Below are 27,391 nucleotides of genomic sequence, written 5' to 3' on the forward strand. Positions count from 1 at the left end.
CCTCATTTAAACCACTTCCACGATGTGCCCCCAATCTTAGAATCCATCTAACTTCCGCTGTCTCTGTCAAATTAACTATATCTCCCAGCCTAGGATTATCTTGTACTATGTGTAAAATCTGAAAAAGGAAAATATGTGTGGAATTAGTGTTTGCAACATGTTTAGCAATGGCATTATATACTTCATTTCTACGTATGCAATAATAATGATCACGAATTCTTTCTTTCAAAGATCGGTTAGTTTTGCCAACATAGTAGCAAAAACAAACTTGGCATTGTGCAACGTATACTAAATTCCTAGATGTACAAGTGCCTGAGCATCTAATGCTCCAAAGGACACCTGTGTCTGGATGTCTAAAGTATCTGGATTCATTGATATATTCACATTGTAAACATCCATTGCATTTCTTTGTGCCTAACTGCCAAACAGAGCAGCCTTCCAATGGGGTGGTGTTAGGGTAACAAAGCTTCTGTTGCAGTGTTTGACAGTTACTATAAACAAAGTGTGGACAATTACCAACCAACTGTGTGGTTCTATGGTCAGAAGTTAAGATATTCCAATTATTGGACACCAACTTCCTGATTTTGGCAATATTACTACAATACGGGAGAATAATAGAAACATTATCATTCACAATATTTTTCTGAATGGGTCGACTGGTACCCTCTGAGCCAAAATATGGTTTAGCTCTATGTTTTCTATAGTATGGCACATAAGTATAAACCTGATCGATCTCCCTTCGGGTATAACCTCTACTCAGAAACCCATTCTGTAGGATATCCATTTCCTCTGCAAAGATTCTGTCATCACAGCATAGACGTGATGTTCTCATGGCTTGCCCCTTAATGATATTAGTGAAGCAAGCCGGATTGTGCATACTAAGTCTATGCAGGTAAGACGGTTGATAACAAGCCTTCCTGAACAATTTAGTCTTGACTTGAGCATCATCTACATAAATATTAACGTCCAAAAAATCAATGCTAGATCTGGAAAATGTACCAGAAAACTTAAGAAACTGACTAGTGGAATTAATATGACTAAAAAAGTCAGAACTCACAAAGTTGATATCATCAATCACAATAAACAAATCGTCCACAAACCGTCTAAAAAACTTCATAGATGGATAGGACATAAGGTGCTGTTGTTCCCAAGCAACCATAACCAGATTGGCATAACTATTGGCACAACTAGTGCCCATAGCTATGCCTCTGGCCTGTCTATAATATCTGGCATCAAACAAAAAAACATTGTTGTCCAACACAAGTTCTAGAAGGAAACAAAGAAATTCAGCTTTAGCACGGTGTAACAAATTGTCTTTAGTCATTAAGTTGAATACCATCTCAATGCCAATAGAATTGGGGATACACGTAAACAAGGATTCCACGTCTGCCGTCAAAAACCCCAATGATGTTTTGTAACCATATACAGTCAAGAACTCATATAGAGCTCGCAGAAATTCTTCAGTATCTTTGAGGACATAGGTATATTTGTTAAGAATTTGTTTAAGTTCAAAGTCTAGATAGACTGAGATGGGTTCAGTAGCCCATCCAGCGCTGGCTACAATGGGTCGGAAAGAAGGTGACCGAGGATTCTTATGGATTTTTGGCAATCCATGTAATCTGGGCACAACAGGGTGTTGCACAGAAAAATAGTCAAATAAATGTTGGTTCATGCTGTTGATGTTAAGACAGTCCTGTAGTGCATTATTGATTTGTGCTATGATATTGTTAACAGTCATTAAATCAATTGCTACATAAGCTTCACTTCTTAACATATCCAGCATCACACGATGGTAATAAGAACTGTCGAGGACAACCACGGGTCCTCCTTTGTCAGCAGGTCTGACTATGATATCAGTGTTTTCCTTAATACATTTCAGGGCTATGCTTTCTTCTACTGTTAAATTATTGACCGACTCAGAATCAAAGAAGAGGCTATCACTATAGATATCACTATCCATAGCATTAAGAAAAACTTCCAAATTTGGAGGTAAACATGGTGTATAATTACTACGTTTCTTGAAATTAGTGTTCTGTGGCTCTGAATTGTTGCCTAATGATAACTTAAGGGCAACATTTCGCGCAAAGAGCCTTAACGCTATCAACACTTCACTTCGATCAACACTAGTGGAAGGAATGAATTTTAAACCCTTATTTAGTAAACTTACTTCAGCTGGTGACAGGGTATAGGTTGAAATATTCCATACTAGTTGTTGTTCGACCACATTTTCTTGATGGTTCGTGTTTGATAGTGAGGTGGTGCTTCTTTCCGTTTCACTCCTCTGGAAACATCGATTTCTATAGATTTCTTCCGCGCTGGTTTGTATGGCAGGGGAAAAGCCAAGGAGTCACCACTGTGTTGATTATCTGTAATCAGCTTCCTTCTAACATCCAAGGTTGATCGTGGTACATCCACCGCTGTGCGAATTTCAACCATGGAAGTAGCTGGTGCTTCCAAAGGAGTGGAATAATTGGAAGCCACAGGAGGTGGTGACTGTGGTGCTGTCGCACACCGTAATGTATCATCACGCTGTTCTGGATGTTGAACTGAGGGCGTCTCTTCAGACCTTCTCACTCTGTCATCGTGGTGACGTTGTACGTTTAGTTCATTCATATTTCCCTTCTTTGAATAGTAGTTGTTATTGGAGCCTGCACTAGCACCCTCTAGTGCCTGTGCGTATGTTGAATCACCAAAATTCCCAGATCCATTATTTTTGGGCCAAGTAAACACATTAGACCTCCTAAAATCCTGGACATCACGCACAAGCTTTTTCTTCTTAACCTCCATCAGCTTGGTTTCATACCGTGATACCTTGTCCATAAGATCTTGAATATAAACATCAGTGAAATTCTCGCCATAGAGACCATAGAGTTCTTCCTGTTGTTTAATAATATTATTCCGAAGATCCACTTCTACGGGAAAAAAGAAGTCCAATAGCAATTGCATGTAGGCTTTCCCTGTTTCCAAATTAAGTTGTTGCCATTTAGTAAGCAACGCTGGATAAGAATTACCGTAGCTTGGCATGGTTAAAATCCTTAAACCACGCGGTACTACTTTCATCTGAATGCAAGCTTCCAGATGAAAACGTTGACAAGTGAAGCGTTTGTATTTAAACAAATTGTCTTCTAGTTCGCGTTTCAAGTTCTTAATTCTTACATCATCGACCGCTTTTGCCGAGGATTCTGATTCAAAACCTGCCCCAAAGTCAATTTGAAGTAAGGGATTCGTGGACGGAGCCAAGAACCCTCTGAGTCTGTTAACGTAGTTCTCGGTAGCATTAGTTGTGCTACATCCATGCAAACTGCTGCTCCCGTCCCCTCCATAGATCAAACAAAACCAAGAGTCCCAAAGAATGAATATAAATCCAAATATCAGTCAGTCAGCAACTTAAAACCAATAAAAAACGGATGTAAACTGAAGAACTTGCACTTCAAAGAAATTTAATAAAACAAAAACAAAACCAAAATGAACGTAAGCGCTTTCACGGACTACCTGTCCGCTTCATATATATATTAACACATTTTTATTGACATTTTGGCATATGCAATATATAGCAAGCATACCTTATCAAGGTCAGTAGTCTTCTGTGCACATCTACCCCAAATTAATACTTCTTTGTTACCCACATAAACAAGTATCCTCACCTTCAGGTTCCCTAGCAATACAGTTCCCTTTTTATGGTGCAGATTCAGGGCTATGAGCATGGTAAAGATGCAAATGAGGTGTGAACTTATTAAAATTGCTAAATATCAAATACCTGGCTCCTTGTAGCAGATGTAAACACAGTGCAGGCACTCTCTCAGTGTTTGTTGCTAATGGATTGCAACTGTGAATGATTACTGGTAGGGTGTGTGCACTGGCCCAGTAATCAAGGAGCCTCAATCCTCACCACTAACACCAGTGAGTGGCATCCACATTGGGATAATAACAAGAACACACACAGTAAAGTACAATTTCCCTTAAGAGCACTCAGAGATCACAGTCAGTCTGGGGCTGGTTTCTCCCTTTCTCTCTAGATCCCTAATAAGACTCCCCACTGGCACAGTTATAGGATACATATCTCAGCCAAGTGGTCAAGCCAAAACTTCCAGCACCCTCTCTGTCCAACCAGTGCTTCATGTCCCTACCCAAGTATGCAAACAAACAGACACTCCGGGAGAAGGCTGTCACAGGTTCTCCAGCTATGCCCTCTTCTGCCCAGACTGTAAGGTAGTACCGACTGCCAGCAACCACCCTTATCAGCTACTATAAAGGCCCTTACCAAAGGGTGTCCAATTCTACTGTGCAATGTTATTATTATTATCCAATTGGTAAGTGTTACTAAGACTTGAAGGCTATTTAGGAGTGGCCTATACAGTGTCACCAAATACATTCAAGTACTCTTAAGATCTTAAATATCTCTACACACCAGCCACAGTAAAACGGTTTAAAATATTTAATAATAAATAATAAAAACACAAGACACTACTTGTCAATTCAACACAGTGATAATAGAGAGTTCAGAAATCACAGGAAAATACTTTCAAACAATATTGTATTACAGTCTGACATTAATATAGAAACAGCTAGACTAATCTGGCTTTATTTCTATCTCTAAGAGAAATACTAAGATTTAAATAATTTTATTTACAGAGCAAAGCAAGTGCTGGTGAGCTGATGTGTTCAGATTCAGACACAAATACAAAATGCTATCCTTACTTTCTGAAATAGCTCTTAAACTGATAATACATATTACTGCTGAGTCATTTCAGATTACATCATTATTGTTACCTCTAATTAAGTTCCCAGGCTCACAGAACTTAAAATTTAGCATTTATTTTTGTAATCTATACCTGCCAGGAAGCCACGGCAATAAAAGACACTTTACATGTGAAACCTAGTAATTAACTATGTCTTAAAACAATAGAAAGAGTTTCTAGCTGCAGACATCCTGTTTTCCTTGCTTGAGATCAAATACAGTTGTAAAGTCCTTTGCTTATCAGCTTTCTTCCAGCAGAGTGCACTGTGGTTACATTTTTGAAGATCAGAACATACACAGTTTTCTTAAATTTGTCAAGCCTGTGGATCGGTTTCCTATTATATGATCGAAGACGCATTCTTTCAAATGTGTCTTGAGTGATCTTGAACGCAAGAAATGGCATATAACCGAATTCTTTCCCTGGGAAAGAAATCACTTGGCCGCATTCGTTATCTTGCCATTTTCATCACTGTAGTGTGATCTTGGAGTTGGTATATTTAAGTAGAAGGTGTGTAGGAGCACAGCCCTCCACATCGGGGGTATGGGGGGAGAAGCCCCACATTTTATGTAATGTTTTAAAGTTGTTTTTTTTTTTTTCTTTTTTGGAACAGTGAATTTTTTTTTCCCTGTGAAAAAATCACTGTTCTAAGTGCTCGGGATTGTAAGCTTTCACTTACATGGGGTAGATAAATCAGCATTCACTTTTTTAAGCATTCACTGATTTAATATAGACCCTGTAGATTATATTAACATTTACAAGGACATAGAATTATTTACAAAATTCTATTTAGCTAAGCTGGCAGCCTTTACAATTCTCTCCAACCCCCCCCCCCCCCTTAGAGAATTCAAGCTAGTTTTTTAAGTAACCCTTGAGAAACGTTGCTTGAGAGGGTTAGTTCTATCTGGGTATACCTTATCCCATTCCTTGTCTTGAGAGTCCATCTGCATTGGCTTTGATAATCCCACTGAGGTGCTGCAGTAACATATCATATGCTTGCAACCCAAGGCTCAACTTTAGCAACTTGGCATTTTGCTGTCTGGCTCAATGTAACCATTTAGGGGAATGTGATCTGTGACTACAGTGAATTTCCTTCCATACAGATAAGGCTGAATTGTCTGTAGTGCCCACGCTATGGCTAGACATTACTTTTCTACAGCTGCATAGCATTCCTCCCTAGGTTAGAGCCTATGACTGAGATAAACCACTGGGTGCTCTTCTCCCTCTGAAGAAAATCTAGCTAAGTACAGCCCCCACCTCATGGTTCAAAGCATCCACCTACACAACACATTGTTTGCTGTAATCTGGACTGGTCTCTGTAATATGGACAGGGGGTCCTCCCAAAGCTTCTTTAAGCTTCTAGAATGCCTGCTCACCTGCTGTAGTCCACACTACCTTATCTAGCCTGTTTTTCCTTGTCAGGTCTCTGAGGGGAGCAGCTATGGTAGTATAACTGGGGACAAACTTTCTGTAGTACCCTGCTATCCCTATGAATGCCCTAACCTGCTTTGTGATAACAGCTGCAGGCCATGTCTGAATGGCTTCCACTTTGGCAGGTTATGGCCTGATCTTGCCACTCCCCACTCTATGTCCCAGGTAGGAGATGTATGCCATACTCACCTGACATTTGCTGGGCTTAAAGTCAACCCTGCCCTCTTTAGTCTGCCTAGCACCTCCCTGACATACTAAAGGTGCTCTTGCCAGGAATGGCTGTAGATGGCAATATCATCTAGGTAAGCAAGGTCAAAATCTCTTGCTAGGATATGATCTACCAGCCTCTGGAAAGTCGCTGGGGCATTTTTCATCCCAATGGGCATCTTTGTGAACTCATACAAGCCAAAAGGAGTCACAAAGGCTGACCTGTCTCTAGCACTGGGAGTCAAGGACACTTGCCAGGATCCCTTGGTAAGATCGGTGGTGGTAAAATACTTAGCCCCACCCAGCTGCTCAAGGACTTCATCTGTCCCAGGCATAGGGTAAGCATCTGACTCTGTATGACCATTTAATTTCCTGTAGTCCACACAGAACCTGGTGCTGTCATCCTTCTTTGGCACCAGCACCATTGGGGAGGCCCAGGGACTGTTGGACTCTTGAATTACCCCAGTTAAAACATTTCCTGTATCTCCTCCCTCAGTCTGTTTGACTCTCTCAGGCATCCTATAAGGGGCCTAGTTAATAGGCCTTTGGGGTCCTGTATCCACCTGGTGCTGCACCAGATGGGTGCACCATGGTTTCCCAGTGAACATGTCTCCAAACTCCTGTAACACTCCTCAGATTTCATGAACCTAGGTGGGAGATAACTGCTGGGACATTGCTACCTCTTCCAGTGAGGTGTCAGTCCAAACCTCATTGAGGAGATCAGTCACCAGATCTCCCTCAGACTCCTCCTGAATTCCACTGCAAATACTCAGCACAAGGGTCTCCCTATCATGGTAAGGTTTCATCATGTTAACATGGTACAATTTGTGCCCCTACCATCTGCCTAGCATTTCTACCATGTAGTTAACATCACTGACCTTCCTTACCACCTTGCAGGGTCCCTGCCAAGCTGCTTACAGCTTGCTGTGTCTGACAAGAATGAGAACCATTACCTGCTGCCCTACAGCTGCTCAAGAATTCCTGTTATACCAGTACTTTTTCTGCTGTTGGGCTTCTGAGAGGGTCTCCTGTGCCAAATCCATGAGTTCCCTGAGCCTTGTCCTGAGGTTTAGGTCATATGCCACAACAGACTACTTGTGGGATTCACACTCACCTTCCCACTCATCATGAATTAAGTCTAGAGGCCCCCCTCACCCCATACCAATACAACTCAAAGGGTGAAAAACCTGTGGATTCCTGGGGAACCCCTCTGTAAGCAAACAACAGATGGAGCAAATATTTGTCCCACTCCCTCTTAAACTGATCTGAAAATGCCAGTAGCATGGACTTGACTGTAGAGTTTAACCTCTCAACAAGACCATTAGTCTGGGGATGGTAGGGGGTGGTCTTTAGATGCTTCACCCCACAGTACTTCCACAGACAAACCAGCAGGTCTGACATGAAATTGGCACCTCTGTCAGTCAGTATGCCTTTTGGGAAACCTACCCTGCTGAAAATCTCTAACAAAGCATTTTCCACCTTTTCTGCCTCACTGAAGGACAAAGACACTGCCTCAGGGTGTCTTGTAGCATAATTTACTACCACTAGGATATACTTTTTCCCTGTCTAGTTTGGGGTACTCAGGGGCTGCTCAATATCCATAGCTACCCTCTGAAATGGCTCCTTAATCACAGGCAAAGGCATTGAAGGAGCTTTCACTTTGTCTCCTGCCTATCCTATCTTTTGGCACTGCTCACAGGACCTGCAGTACCCTGTTACATCTCTGGAAATTCCAGGCCAATAGAAATTTTGCATAATACATCTCTTTGTACGTTTTATGCCCATATGACCTGCAAATGGAATATCATGGGTTAGAAGTGCCAGATGGTAGGCTGTAGGCACTACCAACTGTTGTATCCTCTCACCTTATAGCCATCTCTCAGAGGTCCACTCTCCATACAGTAACCCTTTGTCCTAGTATACAGAATTCCCCTTTCCCTTGAAAATCAAGTGCCTCACTAGCTACCTATCTCAGGCCTTGTAATGTAGGGTCTGAGAGCTGAGCCTGTCTCAGCTCTCTCTTTGTAACTCTTTCCAGCTCCCCTTCCACAGGAAATCTGGTATCGTCTGACAACAGTGCCTTACTGTTAGCCTAGGTACTACTACTCATCTCTACCCTTGCAGCCACTCTGTCCAAGGGAACATCAGTACCCACAAGCAGCTGTGGATCACCTTCAGTCTCACTGCTACACAGTAGCTCCCTCCCTGAAGTAACCACCTCACCAGTCCTGGCTTCCAGTGTGTGGACTTTCTGGGTCTCCCCCAGGCTACCAGACTCACATGCGTCTCTCAAAGCCTGACTGTGTGTAATTGCATAAACACACAATACTGCCTCATCAAAATCCTTCCCTATCAAGACATCTGCAGGATGGTAGTTTGGCACCCCTGTTGTCTCAAGACAACCTACTGCTGGCATTTTGTCCTTCCCATTTACTGTCTCCCTCACCTTTTGTTCCCCACCTTGCCTCCATGGACATATATATGCTACATGGCTGTACTGGTTACATTCAAAACATTTAACCCTAGGTCCTGGATAATTACCTGGACTAGTGGCTTCCCCTGCTACTGGCAGTTTCTGTTGGGCATACCTCTCAACCTCTTAAAGTAACAAATCTGGACAAAGCCATAAAAAAAGTGGTACAGATAGGGACAATTTTTAAATATTGCTCTTACAAACTTAGAAAGTTGATAGAATAACAGGTTTTGCATTAGCATGAATTTTCTGAAGGGTATGAAGCCTAAAACTCAAATGTCTGTCATTATTTTCTAACTTCACTCGTCAATGATTTGTCACTAATTTGCCAGAAAGCCACAATTTTATGAAAAACGGACCAAAAATATAAGCAAAAATCTGGACATTCTGCAAAAATCTGTACAGTGAAGAGGTATGCTGTTTGGGGCAGTCTGGGCTGCCCACAATGGATTTCCTTATTATCACGAGCAGCATTGGGTGTCCCTTTCTTGTGTGTGGATGCCCTGATCGCTAGGTATAGGTCTCCCTTCTTCCCCAACTCATCTACAGTACAGCATTGTCTATCAGCTAACCAGATCCTCATGTCCTCAGGCAAAGTGCTAAGGGCTTGTTCCCTCACCAAAAGGTCTGCCAGGCTTTCAAAAGGGAGTGACCTGATATCCACTCACCCACTTATGAAAATAAGTGCTTAGTTCAGCAACATAGTCACACGCACTTTCATCTGCCTTGCATCTATGCTCACAAATTTTTTTCCTATAAGTTTCAGGTTAGCTTAAAAGATTCTAGCAAACAATTCTTTACAGCATTATAGTTTAAAAAAATCATTGTCAGACAGTTTAGACAAAATAGTTACAGTTTTACCATGGAGTAAGGGGGTCAGGAACTGTACCCAGAGCATTTGGTCAACATCATACTGTTTATATACCCTCTCAAACATATGAAGGAAACTATCAAAATTATCCCCCTCTTTAAACTGTGGAAGAAATTTATTGTCCTTTTGTGCTTCTGGCATCCGGTTACTCCCTTCCCCATTACCTTTGTGACTCTGGTGAAGAGTCAGCATCTCCTTTTCATGTTGCCTCTGCCTCTCCTCCTCAGCTTCCAGGCGTAGCATTTTTTCATTCTCCTGACTACAGATCTCAGTTTCTCATTTTCCTCAGTCTCTAGATGCCTCCATCTCTCTGCTGCTTCTATTTTCAACTGCTTGGCCTCCAGCTCAAGTCCAGATGGATTTTTAAGTCCTTTTTAGGAAGGTTGAGCTATCCATTCTCTGAGTGTTGTACATCTCCACGGCCAGTTTGATCATCCTCCTGATGGCTATTCTCTAATGCAGCTGTGATCAAAGCTGCAATAATGTCTGCTTTAGTCAGGTTTCCATGCACCACTCCTTTAGCCTGGCACATCTCAGCCAACTGGCTCCTTGTCAGCTTACCATACTCCTCTGCTGACATTCTAGCCTGGTCTCCCTGACTAACTAAGCTAACAAAAGAAATAAAACAATTGTGATCTGAACTCTGAATGTTTACTGCATGGCTGATTTAGAGTACAAAACACCTTCAGTGATCACTGTACACAAGCTACAGGAATTCACTATCCACATCACTACAAGCCAGTTAATATGTGATGTGGCTAACTCACCACTATCAATTAATATTTGATGTGGATATCCCACCACTGCCAAACAATTAATATGTGATGCACATGCACAGGCCCAGTAATCAAGGAACTTCAATCCTCACCACTAACACCAGTGAGAGGCATCCACATTGGTAGGATAACAAGTACACACACAGTAAAGCACAATCTCCCTTAAGATCACTCAGAAATTACAGTCAGTCTGGGGCTGGTTTCTTCCTTTGTCTGCAGATCCCCAATAAGACTACCCACTGACACAGTTATAGAGTACAGATCTCAGCTGAGTGGTCAAGCCAAAACCTCCAGCACCCTCTCTGTCCAACCAGTACTTTGTGTTTATGCCCAAGTAGCTGACACACACACCTTTTGAGATATGAATTATATACAAACATTCAGACACTCCGGGGGAAGGCCGGCACAGATTTTCCAGCTATGCCCCATTCTGCCCAGACTATAAGGTAGTACTGACTGCCACCAACCACCCTTATCGGCTACTATAAAGGCCCTTACCAAAGGGTGTCTAATTCTACTGTGCAATGTTATTATTATCCAATTGGTAAGTGTGACTAAGACATGAAGGCTATTTATGAGTAGCCTATACAGTGTCACCAAATACATACAAGTACTCTTAAGAGCTTAAATATCTCTACACACAAACCAGCCACAGTTAAATGTTTTAAAATATTTAATAATAAATAATAAAAACACAAAACACTATTCGTCAATTCAACACATTAATAATAGAGAGTTCAGTAATCAGAGGAAAATACTTTAAAACAATATTGTAGGACAGTCTGACATAAATATAGAAAGCAGCCAGACTAATCTGGCTATATTTATATCTGTCTCTAAGATAAATACTAAGATCTAAATAACTTTACTTACAGAGCAAAGCAAGTGCTGGTGAGCTGATGTGTTCAGGTTCAGACACAAATACAAAATGACAAGTGGAGTACCACAGGGTTCAGTCCTGGGTCCTCTCCTGTTTAATATTTACTTCTCTGAAGTGCAGGCCAACACAGAAGGTCTTTGGCTAACAAAGTTTGCAGATGACTGCAAACTAGGAGCCATAATCGAAACTCCTAATGATGTGGACAAACTACAAAAAGGCCTCACTGAGACAGATACCTGGTGTCAAAGCCATGGCCTGAAGCTCAATGCCAAAAAGTGTAATATCATCCCCTTTGGTAAAAACTCTGTACCCATGAACTACCACATAGCTGGTAGTCTACTTAATGCCGAAAATGTGATAAGAGATCTTGGGACACAGGTGGACAGTAGTCTCTCCTTTGATAATCACATTGTCACAGTGGTCAGGAAATCCTTCTATGTGGCTCATCTCATCACAAAAGGATTCTCATCCAGAAAAAAAGTGGTCATTATTCCCCTCTACTCCTCACTCATTAGACCCATTATAGAGTACAACGCCCCTTTTGGTATGTACCTCACAAGACACTTCTTACAACAACTGGAAAGACCACAGAAATACCTCACAAAGAGGATTACTGGCCTCAAACAGATGCCCTATGCAGACCGTCTCAAAAAACTACAGCTTTACTCCATCGCATATCACCTACTCAGGGGTGATCTCTGCCTAACATACAAAGCTATGTCAAACCCAGAGCTGTTGGACATGCTCCACTTAAAGAAATCCCAATCCTTCTGAGCTACACGCTCTAGGGACCTTAACCTTGTCACCACAATAAACAGAGCATGCTGGAGGGATAGATTCCTGTCCCAGAGACTTCCCATACTCTGGAACAGACTACCTATCTATGTCAAACAGAGCTCCTCATTAGCACTCTTCAAGAAAAATCTTGATGATTGGATGGGAAATGGGAAATTCACCCCGGGGATCACTTCTGTGGCTCTGCTCGACAGGGGCACAGGAAAATAATTTTCTTGGGTGGAGAAAGCCAGGGTACATTTTTTGGCTAGGCTTATATGGGCCCTAGGGCCGATAGCCTAGTACCTACCTATGAACCTATGAACCTATGCTATCCTTACTTTCTGAGCTAACCCTTAAATTGATAATACACATTACTGCTGAGTCATTTCAGATTACATCATTCTTGTTACCTCTACTTATGTTCCTAGGCTCATAGAACTTATAATTTAACATTTCTTTTTGTAATCTGCACTTACCAGGAAGCCAGAGCAATAAAAGACACTTTAGATGTGAAACCTAGTAATTATCTATGTCTTAAAACAATAGAAAGAATTTCTAGCTGCAGACATCCTGTCTCTGAGCTTGAAATCAAATACAGTTGTAAAATCCTTTGCTTATCAACTTTCTTCCAGCATGGTGCAATGTAGTTACATTTTTGAAGCTCAGAGCATACATACTTTTCTTACATTTGTCAAACAAGCCTGTGGATCAGATTAATATTTACAAGGACATAGAATTATTTACAAAATTCTATCTAGCTAGGCTGGCAGCCTTCACAGAGAGGAAAACAGAAAAGCAATTCAGACTCTCCTACCTACAATGGGTATGTCAGCCAGGTTAGACTTATAAAGTGTAGAAGTAATTGTATCTGTTCAGTAACACCCAACCTCCACTTCCTTTGCTGATTACTGTATATTACTGCCATTTAAATATTCTCACTCATTTTTAAGGAGGATGATACAGAATGCCTTACACACTGCATGTTTCAGATTTCTGGTCAGATAAGACAATAATGAGCAACAAACACAGAGAGATAACCCAGAGCTGCATTTATGCAAGCAATAGTCATAAATGGTTGTATGACCACACAATGCACTACATCTGAAATTAATACATGTACAAACAACTGCCATGTTTTGTTAGTACTGTGGATGATGTTGCAGTTGGTTGTGTGCACAATTATTACAGTTCTCTGCTGAAATGCTGTTTGTATGGCAAAGAGTGATAAAATACCTTTTCTGTGTTTTGAAGGTTCATGGGAGTGAGAGTTCAAATCCAGACCCAGGTAAAAATATTTCATGTGTACCAACAAACATTTTTAGTGGTTATTTCATAGATTTCTTTTCTTCATTTGAACTACATTTCCTTTTTTTAATATCAGTATTTGTGCTGTGTGTAGCTTAGCATAAACAAGGGAAATGGAGAAACACAATCATAGGATCATAGGATTATAAGAGATTACTAGGCTATCGAACTGGAGGTCATTTTAAGCCTAGCCATTTTATCCCAATGTAATACAATGAAAATGCTAGTCAATACTCAAGATTGCATTTAGTGATGACTGCCCATGTCCAGGAGGGTTGTGGGCATGATCCTTGGTAAGAATTTACAGAGCCCCATCCACTCATTCAGGATTCTGTTGAACATTGTCAAAGAGGTGCTCTATTTCACATGAATAAATAGCCTGCTCCAAAGATGTAGCAGTTGCTGGAAGATAAATCCCTCTCTCCAGCATGTCCTATTTAAGTCACAGAGCATATTCAGGTCCCTGAAATGGGTAGTCCTAATCCTGTTTGATTTACTGATATGCAGCAAGTTCATTAGGTTTGGGTCTTGGATTGCTGTGTAGGCCAGGCATTAGTCTCCCCTAAGACGTTTATACAACATGAAGTAGAGCGGCAGGGAATTTAGTTGGTCTGTGTAAGGCACATGCTAGAGCCCCTTGATCTTCTTTGTTAGAAATATTTCAGGTCTCTCCAGTTGCTGCAAGTGCTGAACAGGGTGTTATACTCAATTATGCACCGGATTAGTGCTGAGTATAGAGGGATTATAACCTCCTTTACTAATAAAGAGTACTATGTAGAAGGCCTTCCTTATTAGGATAGACACATGGTGGTCAAAGTTAAGGTTGCAGTCATCTTGTGATCCCAGGTCCCTTATCACTTCATAGATACTTAGGGTATTGTTGTTGATTTGATAGTGTGAAGGGACGTAGTTTTTGTGGAGGGGAATGATGATGCATTTCTTTGCATTCAGGTTTGAGACTGTGACTAATACACCAGTTGTTGGCCTGCGTGAGACCCTCCTAGAGTATACTGACATCATTTGGGGATTCAATGATTGCAACTAGTTTGTAGTCATCTCCAAACTTGGTCAGCCACAACCCCTTAGTTTTGACCTGAAATATATGCCAAACAGTAAGGGGCCAGGCACTGACCCCTGTTGCACCCCACTGGTAACAGGTCTGCTGATTGATGTGGAGTCAACCACTTTGATAGTGTGTGTCTGGTTTGTGAGCCAGTTGGCAACCCATGTTAGAATGAAGGGGTTTACATTCAGTTTGCTAAGTTTATTGGTAATGCCTGAATGTGGGATTGTGTTGAAAGCCTTTGCCAAGTCAAGGTATGCTGTGTGTACAGACTTGCCCTTGTCAATGGCCCTGGTCACATTTTCAAAGAAGTCCACCATATTTAACAGGCAGGATCTGCCCTTGATGAAGCTGAATTGAGTAGGATCCAGGGTTTGGTAGTTGCTTATGTCTTTATTTATGAGGTCCATAATGATTCATTCCATGGCCTTACAGATGAAGATGGCCAAACTTATGGATCTGTAATTCCCTTGGTCTACCGTGGTTAGGCTATGATTAAAAAGGGTACTTGATGATGATGCTAGTTCAAGTTTTAGCCTGTTTAGAAGACAGTCGGGGATGTCATCTGTGCTTTCTGCCTTGGACAAGGCTTTGAGGACCTGCTCTTCTGAGATGTAGGGTGGGGGAGTTTGGGGGAAGATTTGTGATAGGTTAGGAGGGGATACGGGAGTGAAATTAGCAGGTTTGCTATCTCTGTGATAGATTTAGTCTGGCTGACTAAATTTGCAGATGACTGCAAATTAAGAGTTGCCATTGAATCTCACACTGATTCAAATGTTCTCCAGGAGGGGCTGACACAGACAGGCAACTGGTGTCAGAGCCATGGACTAAAATTAAATGTCAAGAAATGCATAATAGTATTCTTTGGGAAATCATTCATCCTCAGTAACTATGATATTGATAACACACCCCTTAGAGTTGACCCAGTAGTCAGCGACTTAGGGGCACACATAGATAGCAATCTAACCTTTGACCATCATGTGTCTACAGTGGTGAGTAAATCATTCTATGTTGCACAACTTATAAACAAAGGTATGGCATCTAAGTCCAAAGAAGTCATTGTTCCACTGTATTCAGCATTCATCAGACCTATCATTGAGTACAACGGCCTTTTGGTATGTACCTAACCAAGCATATCCAACATTTGCAACATCCACAGAGGTTCCTCACTAAAAGAATACAGGGTGTAAGTAAAATGCCCTTTGCAGACTGCCTCAAGGCCCTATCCCTGTATTCTGTCTCCTACAGACATTTGAGAGGAGATCTATGCCTGGTGTACAGGGCATCTCCAGACCCCACTCTAATGGATCTCCTGCATATCCACAAAACAAACAGCATCAGAATTAGCCATTCTAAAGACATAAACCTTGCCTGTGATATAAATAGGACCTGCTGGAGAGATAGGTATGCATCCCGGAGACTACCCTGTCTATGGAACAGGCTCCCCATCCATGTGAAGCAGAGTTCCTCCCTAACCCAATTCAAGTGCAACTTGGACAATTGGATGGGAAAATGGAAACACATCCCGGTTTGGCACCTATGTCTAATGGACACAGGCAACCTGTAAATGGTTCATTTTTCCAGGCCCATACTTACACTTATCAAGAGTATCAGAACTTGTCAGAGATTTGAGATACAAGGCTAGACTTAAAAAGGCTCTTGTGGTCATTAGCCTAATAAACACCTAGAAACCTATTTACCTATGAATCTGTGGGGTCAGTATATTGACCGTTGGTCACTAGTTCTGTACATGCTTGTGTCCTAACTTTTAGGCTATGTACATAGCTGTAAAAGGCCTTGGGGTTGTCCATGACTGTAAATGCAATGAATGTCATATTTAGCTGTGCTTATTTCATTTGCGAGATGTTTAGCAGTGCACAAACCTGGACTAGTGGTCCACATAAGAAGCAGACAGAGCACCTCTAGACAGGGTGTAGACAGTGTAATGGTCAAAAAGGATACATTGTTGCAATTTTTGCTTTCCATTGTGGAATGTCACTAAGCGACGTTGTGCTGTGGTTAACAACCTTCCCCAACACCTTCAGCCATCAAACACCTGCAGACAGGATGCAGACAGTCAACAATTTAAAATGGATGCCTTCTATTAATTCTGTTAGGCACCATGCAAATACACTAAGTGGCTTTGTGCGGCTGTTAACATATAGAGCTTAAGAATGAATAGGGAATTAGACAACTATCATTTAACTATTTCTGTGGTAGCAGGTGTAAGTGTAGGCCTGTAATAAAGATGGTCCTGAGTTCTCATACAGGAAGTGCAACTTATGTTTACTGTTGTGACAGTCCAGTTTATAGCAATGAATAGGAAAATATACAAGTGTTATTTCAGTAGTCCTGTCACAACAGGTGGAAGTGTAAGGCGTCCATACACATGTCCTGTGATCTAATACAAGAAATTCCAAACATGTCTACTGTTGTGCCATTTCACATTATATTCAATCTTGCGTATAACACTCTCTACATAATTATAAATAGTGGAGGTGATATGAATCATATGTATGAGGTATAAGACACCCTTACTTTGTTTTGAAGGTTCAGATGTATGACTGAGGAGATACTATCTACTATGTTTCTTTAAGAATAATTCTGCTATCTGGACTTGGATAGCCTTCACACTTAAGTAAGACACCTACACAAATGAATCTATACACAAAGAGCTTGTCAGGTAATACACATACATAGTTAACACCTCAGACTGTCATCTGTATTTATGAATAATTCATGACTGTGTCAGAGAAGCAGTTGTTCTGTGGCAAAGATAGAAAATCACTGCTGTGGAAGAAAATGTTTTGTGCCTTATGCATAGGTTTGAATCCCACACTGTAAAACAAGTTTTATCAGTGTATAAAGCCAAACAAAAAATCTGTCGGGTCATAAAATGTATGCCCCCAGTGCATGTCTGCAAAGTTAAATCACCTAACAGTTACAGCAGCAGACACCCCTCAAACTAATGCCAAATGTCAGATTAACCTTCCAGTTTCAAAAATTGCTTTCCTCCTTGCTTGGCACTGTTACTCTCCACTTAACATTGCAAACATTTGGTTCACATCGTTACTTGGGTTTGTGCATTAAGTGCAACAACAGGAATTGGCAGGAAATTATTTGCCATTGCTCTACTTTTGGGATTAGACATGTCTGGTGTTAGAGGGGGCGGTGCCCAATTTAGGTCACAGAGGTGGGCTGTTCAGGAGACTAGAATATTTATTGGAATCTTGGTAAAGTGTCACAGCCAAAGGCTTCTGCAGGGAGGGACTATTATGTCTCCCAGTAGAAGTCTGAGGCTTAGAATAGTCTGGCCAAGGCTGTATCCAGTGCAACTGGTCCACACACTGGGAAACAGTGTAGGCACCACTTCAACAACCTAAAAAGGCACAAGAGGGATACACTCAACCAGTGGTTGGATGATTTTCAGACGAGTGACATCCCACAGTTGTAAGTATGCTAATAAAGATAAATTATAATACATAGAAAGCTAAATATAGGCAAGACTGGTATGCATAATGCTCTTCTGTTCTTTTCTTTTCACAGCTAATCCTGAAACTGAGTTGAATTGTCAGGCTCATGCTGATTATTTGGTAAGACAGAGGGAAGCAAGTGGTATGTATGCAGCACAAGAGAAGTATTATTGTAGCTTTAAAAGTTAAACGCAGATTGTTTTGTTTGTTTTCTATACAATAGTAGCAAAGTGAACATGCATATCCTGACTGTAAAAGCAAGTATTCATGTATAAGTCTGTAGCACAGACCAACTTTAGTGGTCAAGTGCAATACTGTATTCAGAGGTTGTGGGTTCAAATACCAAGAGTAACAGCTATACAATACTGCAATTCTTTAATAATATTACATAAATTAAAATATATGCAAGTGGCATAAATGCCCTGCTGTTAACTGTAATCTGTATAACTGGACCAAGTATATGTGTAATATATGCATACTGCAAGGATTACTTTGAGAAATCTGTAATTATAGTTTGTAGTTCTTAGGATGTATACTTCAATATAATAGTTCACATAAAATAGTTGTATAATTGTGATAATGCATTGCATGTCACATATGATGATACTAATTTTATCTCTTTTTTCACTCACCCCAGCACTTATCTCTTTTTATTTTCTATTAAGTGTCATCAAAATGTCTCCATGTCATCCATCTGTGACAAATCACTAAATGCTTCACAGCAGAGCAAAGTAGGCCAGCCCCAGTGGATCCCCCTGACCCCACTTCACTGGCTCCAGCACTAATGCCCAGCACATCTGTAACCCAACCTGGAAGCATTGCCTCTTCTGTCCCTGCAATACCTGCACCCCCAGGTAGCACTATCCTAGCAGCTCTTCCTGTGGTACCCTCCAGGAGTATGGGTAGAGGTGGGGATTTCATCACCTGCCAGGAGATTCCAGAGTTGAGGCACAGTGTTGTGCACCACACCACTGGTGTACTGCTATGCTGAATGGAGAGGCTGCTCTCCTTCATGGTCTGTAGGAGGAGAGGATATCAAGCACTCCAGCAGCCAGCAGAGTAAAGGGAACAGTGATAACAATCCTGCAGGTGGAGACTAGATTCTCACTGTTCCCATGTTTGATGGGCATGAGCTTGCGTTGCCTGCTCCCTCACCCCAATCATAGTGTCCCCCATCCTTTTGTGTCCCTCATGATCCCCATGTCTTGTCTTGTTTGTACTGTTTGTTTACATTTGTTTCCTTACCTACCCAGTTTACCTAACCCGGAAATGCTAACATCCCTTACCCAGCATTCCTCTCTTACTGAAGTAAATAAAATGGGTACCTGTCCCACAAAAAAATCATACCATACATAGCTCTCTATTTTGTATATGTCTTTGTGACACACTTGATTTGGTCAAATTGGCTATACAACATAATTGCATTGTTGTCACCCTTCTTTGTGGAGGTGACAGTCCAAATTCAGATAATATTCTTTTGAAATGTTTTCATTTTACACTGTTGAAGAAATGGATAGTTATGTTTTTTTCCTCCCTCTCTTCTACACATTCCTATATTGCTTTCCATTTGTTCTTCCCCTGTCTTGCCTCACATTTCACCACTTTCCTATCTACCCCATTTTAACACCTCTACTCTGGTCAAAAAGGAGAAGCACACACAACACACAAGTACCAAAAAAGAAAAAAGAAAAAACAATGAAACCCTTCACTTTTTGGCTTCTATGTTTGTACAGAGTTTGGCATCACACACCAATGCCAAATAAAGCTCTTCTGTGGTGCAGTTACCTCTGTGCAATACCACTTAAACACACTGCACTATGTCATACTAGAGTAACACACAGTGCAGGTAGAGTAATGTAAAATGTCATTGCATTAAAAGTACTACATACACCTAGATTTGAACCCTATATCATCTGGGCTCATAAAGGAATGTGTCAATTTATTTACACCTGCTGCCACAGAGTCAACTAAGCAGCAGGCGGGTTTTATACACTTAATACTAACTCTTGTGATTTTAGCAATGAGCCTCACATTTGCATACTGCTTAACTATACACAAACAAGGAAAGCAGTAGAAATATGTATATCATGTGCAAACACTTTGCCAGCCATAGTGCAAACCTGCTGCTCATTGTTGCACTATGCAAAGTAAATAATAGCATGTATTAGCTCTTTATACTGCCCATTTCGAGTTCATGTCATGAAACTACATGTGGAAACATAACAAAATGAAGGATCTAAGAATATGTCACATATTTACAATACAGCCATGTGTTACCTCCCCCCATGTACTGCAACCCTGGTCTCTCAGTACTTGTTGACAAGCATATCAACTACACTACATAAATTAATAACACATGTTGTGTGATATACCATGCACATCCTTAGAATGACAATACACATTCACATTTTCAAATACTTTAGTAATGTGAACACCTTTTGCATATAGTTTGTAATGTTGTCTCTTAACTCATTACATCTGAGTGACACCTTCTGCTGCAGCTGCAGTTAACTCCTACTGACTGTTCTAGGTATCAAGTATTGCTTGTTCATATTTGCAAAAATAGTTCCAAAACCATGCAATGTACAAGGTTTTAAAATATTTCATCTTAAAGCTTATACAATGGCAAACTCAACTGCATTATTATTTTACCTCTGTCTAGTGCAGGTAAATAGATATACTGTTTTTCTGATATTAATTTATATTTATATAATTTTCACATTTTTCTAAATATCTCAACAACCAAATAACACAGACAAAACTCCTTAGCCTCATATGAAAGCTCTCAGCTAGATGAATAAAATGCTACTGACAGTATGGTTGTAACTTGAGTGGTTGCTTAGATATTGTAAGTTTTTTACAAAATATTACAAATGTAATTGTTACTGTTTATTGTGACTTATAAAATTCTGTTTATGACTTAGAACCTAAAGAATACTACCACTATAAAAATAGTTTGCGCTGAAGAGTTTGCCATTTATAGTTACTTCACAACCTCTATGGTTCCAGAGATATGAACGCTTGTTTGAAATGTTAGGACATAATTTGATTCTGTCAAAAGGCTTAGGCTCCACCCATTAGAAGTTACAGTGCAAACTTCTAGAGCTACATTGGAGTGAATAAGTTAAACTATACCTGCACATTGGAACACAACAACCACATACTACTCATTGCACACTCATCAATCTGGTAACATGCAGAAGTTGAAGTATCTTGACAGCGGAACATGCCTATACATCTATTTCATGCAAGCCTCCCAACATTATCTCTGCAACATGTAGTTTTGATGTCATCTACCATAAGCTGTCCTGCAGCCTTGTTCTGTGGCACTTGTGTAAAGTACTATGTTCTCTAGTCTATGTACTTAGATAGGTATGGGGTTCTATTCTCATTGCAGTCATCTGGGGCATGTGCATGTTTGTGCACTTGCTTGACATTAGAGACAGCATTTTACAACAACATGTGGGCCACTGCTATTAACATTTACTCCTCACTAGACACTGCTGATGCCATCAGCTATAAAGTGTTGTCTGATGTTTTCCGAGTCAGACGTGAGCTATGGCACTTGCCTTAAATACAGAGTTTTCTAGTTGGTGTACTTTGATAAGTAGGGATTATGTTCTAACTGCAGTCAACTGAGGTGTGTATGTGTGTTTGTGCACTTGCTTGACATTAGGTAGAGAATTTTACACCAGCGTGTGGGACACTGCTATTACCATTTACTCCTCGCCAGACACTACTGATATCATCAACTATAGCTGATTTGCAGATATGCAGTACTCCCAAAATGGCAGGATCAGAGACTGGCCAGTAGGGAAGGCACAAGTCCCACATTCTATACAATACAGATTACAGTGACAGGGCTGGCAGTCTATCTACATACGTCATGGCATTGTTTGTAGGGCCTATATTTTTTTGGTGAACAATCATGGGCCTTTTCTATATGGATAGTAGTAATATCACAGCTGTGTGTAACAGACGTGTGAGTTGTTAATACTACACCCATGTCTTTTACATCTGTTAGATGTCCTGCAAGAAGTCATCAAGGACATGCATGCATGATAAGAACACTGTCATCCTGTGGAACCTGACCAGGCCAAGGCATTGAACAAAAATCCACACTGAGGTATTCACTCATCACTGTCAGATGAAGCCATAAACACCTATATCACCAAGTGGACAGATCACTGGATCACATAAGTGGCATCTAAATATGTTGAAATGTGTGAATTGATGTATATAATATCTGGTGCAGTGAACAGGTCTGTTCATCAGGACTGTCTGCTAAGCCCTTTCCTGTCCATTATTTAAGTCATAGACATCAAGAATAACACACACATACTGCATCCAAACAGCTGTCTGGAGGACTACAGATTGTGGCAATCATTGACTCTAGCTGTGATATTAGTATAATACAGACAGTATCAACACACACCAAAGACTGCTGCCACAGCCATGATAACACATGAGATGAATCAAAAACATGGGGTGATTTGTTACATTATGAAAACAAATGCACAACCCAAGGATAATGTAGACATCAAACCCTGTAATCAGACCAGTTGGTATGTGACCTGTGTCCTGGGGTAGATGGTATATGGACCATCCACCAGCATGTCACCACAATGGTGAGTACTCCCTTGAGTAACACAACTACTGAGAATGTGCAGGACATTCACATCAAAGACCATAATACCTCTATAGTTCACAGCCTTCATCACAACAGTAACTGAGTACAATGCTCCCTTCTTTATGTACCTATCTACACATCTTCCAGTGATGTGAAACTGCAGTGTACCACCTTTGCCACAGTCAGCTGCCACACATCTTATTGGCCATACTTAGGTATTCTTTTTGTTCCATAAACATTACTGTCTTATGGTGCAGAACACCCATCAAGGTGTTAGACCAGATGCATGTGTGATACCCGTTCTGGTGATGCACACGTTATATATATAAAGCTGTTTGACAACATTGATGGCATGGGTTACATTCATGACAATGTGGATTGTGCCATATATATGCCATGCACACAACTAGCCTGGATTTCTCATACTGTCACATACAGGTATAGCAGTGTCCCTTCTAACACCTCCAGCAGATATTACAGTATCAGTACGGTGCACTTAATTACCCTCATATATTGCTGATATGTCATCATTTTTGTGCAAGTGTGTTGGCGGTATTATTTTGATATTGTCCATGACTGTGCATGCATCTTTTATTGTTGCCCATGTGCCTGTAACTGTGTCCCACTTTTTGGAGACCTCTGCTGACATTAAACTCATATTTAGGCATATCAGCTTGCATAGCGTCATAATATGCACCCATCTCCAATTGTCTATTATATCCCTGATAGATGTCCTCTCCATTGTTCATGTCAGGATGGTTATCTAACAAATATATCTTCTCCATTGTTATGTCACCTTGTCTGGCAGTCACATAATATACATTTTTACTGTGAAGTCCATACTGTACCATGCTGATATGTGATTAGTGGTCCTGCTACAACTGTCTTCCAGTTACATGCCCTCATCTGCTGTACATTACAATCTTTCACCTGTCCTCTTTCTCTGTGTTCATTCGTACAATTCTTCTGTGTGTCCCTATGAAATGCAAACACTTCCACTGACTGTTTATTTTAAATAGCATTTCATGTACCCTTATAGATCATTTACCCAGCTTTTGTACAGAATGGCTGGAAAGGGTTTTCACAATACTCTGCGATGTATACACTGTCCTGTACTATGTTTGGGACATATACATTACTATATCATAAATCCTGATAACCATTGTGGCATTCAGTGCAATCCCACTAACCAAGATTGCTGCAAGGTAAACAGGTTCACTATCCATTTTGCTTTACATGATTTCTTGTCCAGCAACACTATTGCTGGCCAAAAGACCGTGCTTATTTACATTTAAACATGATGCACAGCATGAATATGTAATTACTACTGCTGCTCATGACACAAATGTATAAACTTTGTGTAGACTTTGCGCTAAGCCTACACAGAGTTTTTTGAATCCTCTTGTAAGTTTTGGAGGTGAATGGTTTTGCTAAATCCAATGTTCTACATCATTCCAAATAAGCTGATAAGGTACAATTGATCATGGACAAAAAAATTGAGCTTTCTAATAGATATTTGGGCCTGAATTGGCAAAGCTGGATATTAAGGCCTGGTTTGTTGTTAAGTACTCTTCTAGCATACATGCACAGCTGAAAAATAAGTTGATTGGTAATGACAGATATGGTCATATGTCTTAATGTGGTACTTCCAACTTTTGTCAATTCATACATGAGAGACTCTAGTCATCACAAAGTACCAGAGAGATTTATCCTGCCTTAGCAACTTTAACTGCAACACTTTTGGCGTCATCTGTGCAGCTACATGTAATTCCTGTCCAGTATATTTTACTGTGAAGACCCAAACTAAACTTAAGAATAGAATACTGAAACACTATTACTGCATAAAATCTAAGAATATGATGAATGCCTTTTTCAAACATTCTATTGTTTGTGACAATTTTAACAAGTTTTCTTTTTTATTTTACATAAAGTTTCACTTGATGTCAGAAAAAGGCAGGGAGAATCAATAAACCAACCTGCTATGGAAAGAACTTCCCTGGCAGATTATGTTGAATTGTGATGTTCCACCTAGATTGAATGATTACATTTCCCTTACACCAGTCCTCTGGAAACAACATAACAGGCTGATCTAATGATTGAGTTTTTCACCACCCCCACTTCCTGTATAACTTTGGCCTAGTATGGGATGTTTTATTCTAAAGAAGTTCATATTCTTGTGAATGAAAGTGCTCAAAATAATAGTGTCTTTGATCCAGTGCTGATCCCATGACCTTTGTTGGTTATTGCCCTTCAAACCAGCTCACCAACCCAGTTAACAGAGATAAATAAATGTATAAATGTATAAATATCAAATAGGTGCTATGCTTGCTAAATGCGGAATGATGGTATAGAGCATTTTAACATCATTTTGTGATTTAATCCTGCCATACATTCCTCAAAAAAGTTATTAAATGACAAAGATGAGTAAGGTTACCCCACTGATTCCCTGCCACTACTGGAGGATAACATTGAAGATAACTTCACCTGCATGTGCACTTCTAACATTCAAGTACTTTGTACCAGCATTACACATTTGGCAGACATAGAATACTTATATATTACTTTGGATATCATAGACCTGTACCAAGATCATTTTTTCCCACGAACTTTACATTGTATTAAATAAAACATTTTTTACTTCTAGAATCATTATTATACACAACTGTAAGGTAGATCTTTCTGCCCACCCAGACTACCATGGTAAACAGATTCAATGAATAAAAAAAAAAAAAATACATAAGAATTTATTTGATGTTAATATTACAAAGCTCATAGATAGTTGCGTCACTCTAGTGTAAACCATTTATTAGGAATTTGTTGTTTCTTGCCAGAAGTTGCAACATACAACACATAATGCAGAATATTTCTTATTTTCAATTTCTTAGGGTCAGGAGAATTTGTAATAGTGAACAGAAATATCACAATGGAGTGGAAGGATTAAAACAATGTTTTAAAATGTAGGGCTTTAAGGAAAATTCTATACATACAGCATTTACATGTACCAGCTCCAGTGAGAAGTGACCTATTACAGTGTAGAGCCAAAGACAATATTTGCATCTCCTTACAATAACCCTGGTTGTTTCTCACTTATGCTACAAATAACTGCAATTTTGGAAAAGTTGTCAATAATAAGCTGGTAGTTGTTAAATCATACATTTTTTTAGGTCTGTGGTCTCTGACAGTTTTTATATTGTCTACATGAAGAGAAAATGTATGAAGGTATGCAGCAACAAAAGTTATAGTCAAAGCCTATTGGCTAGTTTCCTTGAGGTTATTGCACCTTTTGTGGCTTTGTGTGTATGTGTGTGTGTGTGTGTGTGTGTGTGTGTGTGTGTGTGTGTGTGTGTGTGTGTGTGTGTGTGTGTGTGTTTGTTTTACACACTGAATATATTCAGAACTTAGAAAATACATTAACTCAAGCCAATAACAATTAAAAAGAGATTTTACTTGTCAGTATGCACTTGCATCATGTTCTGTGTTGGCCAAACTTCATACATTTATAAACAATATCTCTCTTTACACCTCTGTAATAAACACTGTAGGAGAAACAAATGTTATTTTCTTTTTACCTTCCTTTTTAAATTTTATTTAAATAACATAACATTGCAATTACATTTTAAATATTAGGTCACAATAAGTGCTATGATGCTAGATAAGGATGTTTTCCTTTCACTGGTTATTCCTGGACACTCAGCATTGAGAGAAAAATAAAGGAATAGGTTTATACATCAGCCTTTTCAAAATTTTGAAATTGAGTAAACTTATCCACCATTCATGTTTTGGAGAAACAGAATTTGAATCCATTAACTGATTCATTAGTGATAATATTAATTGTTTGGTTACCTAACATATCATACCCACTAACCTAAACAAGTTCTCAGACAATTTTCCTTTGAGGCAAAGAATCAAAACTGAGTAGGTAAAATCAACTTGTATATCAGTGATATGAATAAATATTAGATTACATTAGTTTTGACTCACCAAGTTAGACCCCTTGGACATGATCACTATTTATGCATCCAAGATACTGTATTATTACAACTGTACCAACAACATTTAGCTGGATTTTCCCAAACAAGTCTTCTCAGGACCAAGTTATCTCTAAGTAAATCTTTTATTGCATTGTTCTATTTCTAAAAAAAAAAATCACTATTTTTGTTGTAGCCACAATTTCTTAAAAATGTCTGAATCCAATCACTTGCCTAATTTATGCTAATATTGACTGGTAATGTTATCCATGGCAGTTATATTTAGAATTTTAATACATGACGAAAGATTTATGAGTTTTTTTTTGTCTTGATATAATTTTATGTTTTCTGACAAATATGTTTTATAAACAAAATATATGTTTTAGATATTAACAACCATAAAGTAAAATTTAAAAATATTTTTATACCAAGAGATTCATGTCATAATTGAACATTTGGAATAGAGTTACTTTGGTAAGAAAGTAAGATAATGTTTTTTTGAAATAAGGTTCTTGAATTAGGTCTTTAGATAACCAGTCCATTAGCCAAACATATGTCCATGGAAAAAAGACTTCAGGAATTTGATCATTAAACATTTTAACATTAAGTTGAATGATTATAATAATATCAGGGGAAAGATTTTTACTTCATAAACATAAAGTCATGTTGATACTCTTATTTGCAAAACAGTGTTAATAAGATTTTATATAACCTGTGAAAGGTTAAATTTCAGTTTCAATAATTAATAACAATCTGATGAAAAAATGTGGTAGTATATAAATGTGGTTATGTCAAGATCTG

This window comes from Protopterus annectens, chromosome 3.part0, assembly GCF_019279795.1.
Source record: "Protopterus annectens isolate FY-2018-M chromosome 3.part0, PAN1.0, whole genome shotgun sequence".
Lineage (NCBI taxonomy): Eukaryota > Metazoa > Chordata > Ceratodontiformes > Protopteridae > Protopterus > Protopterus annectens.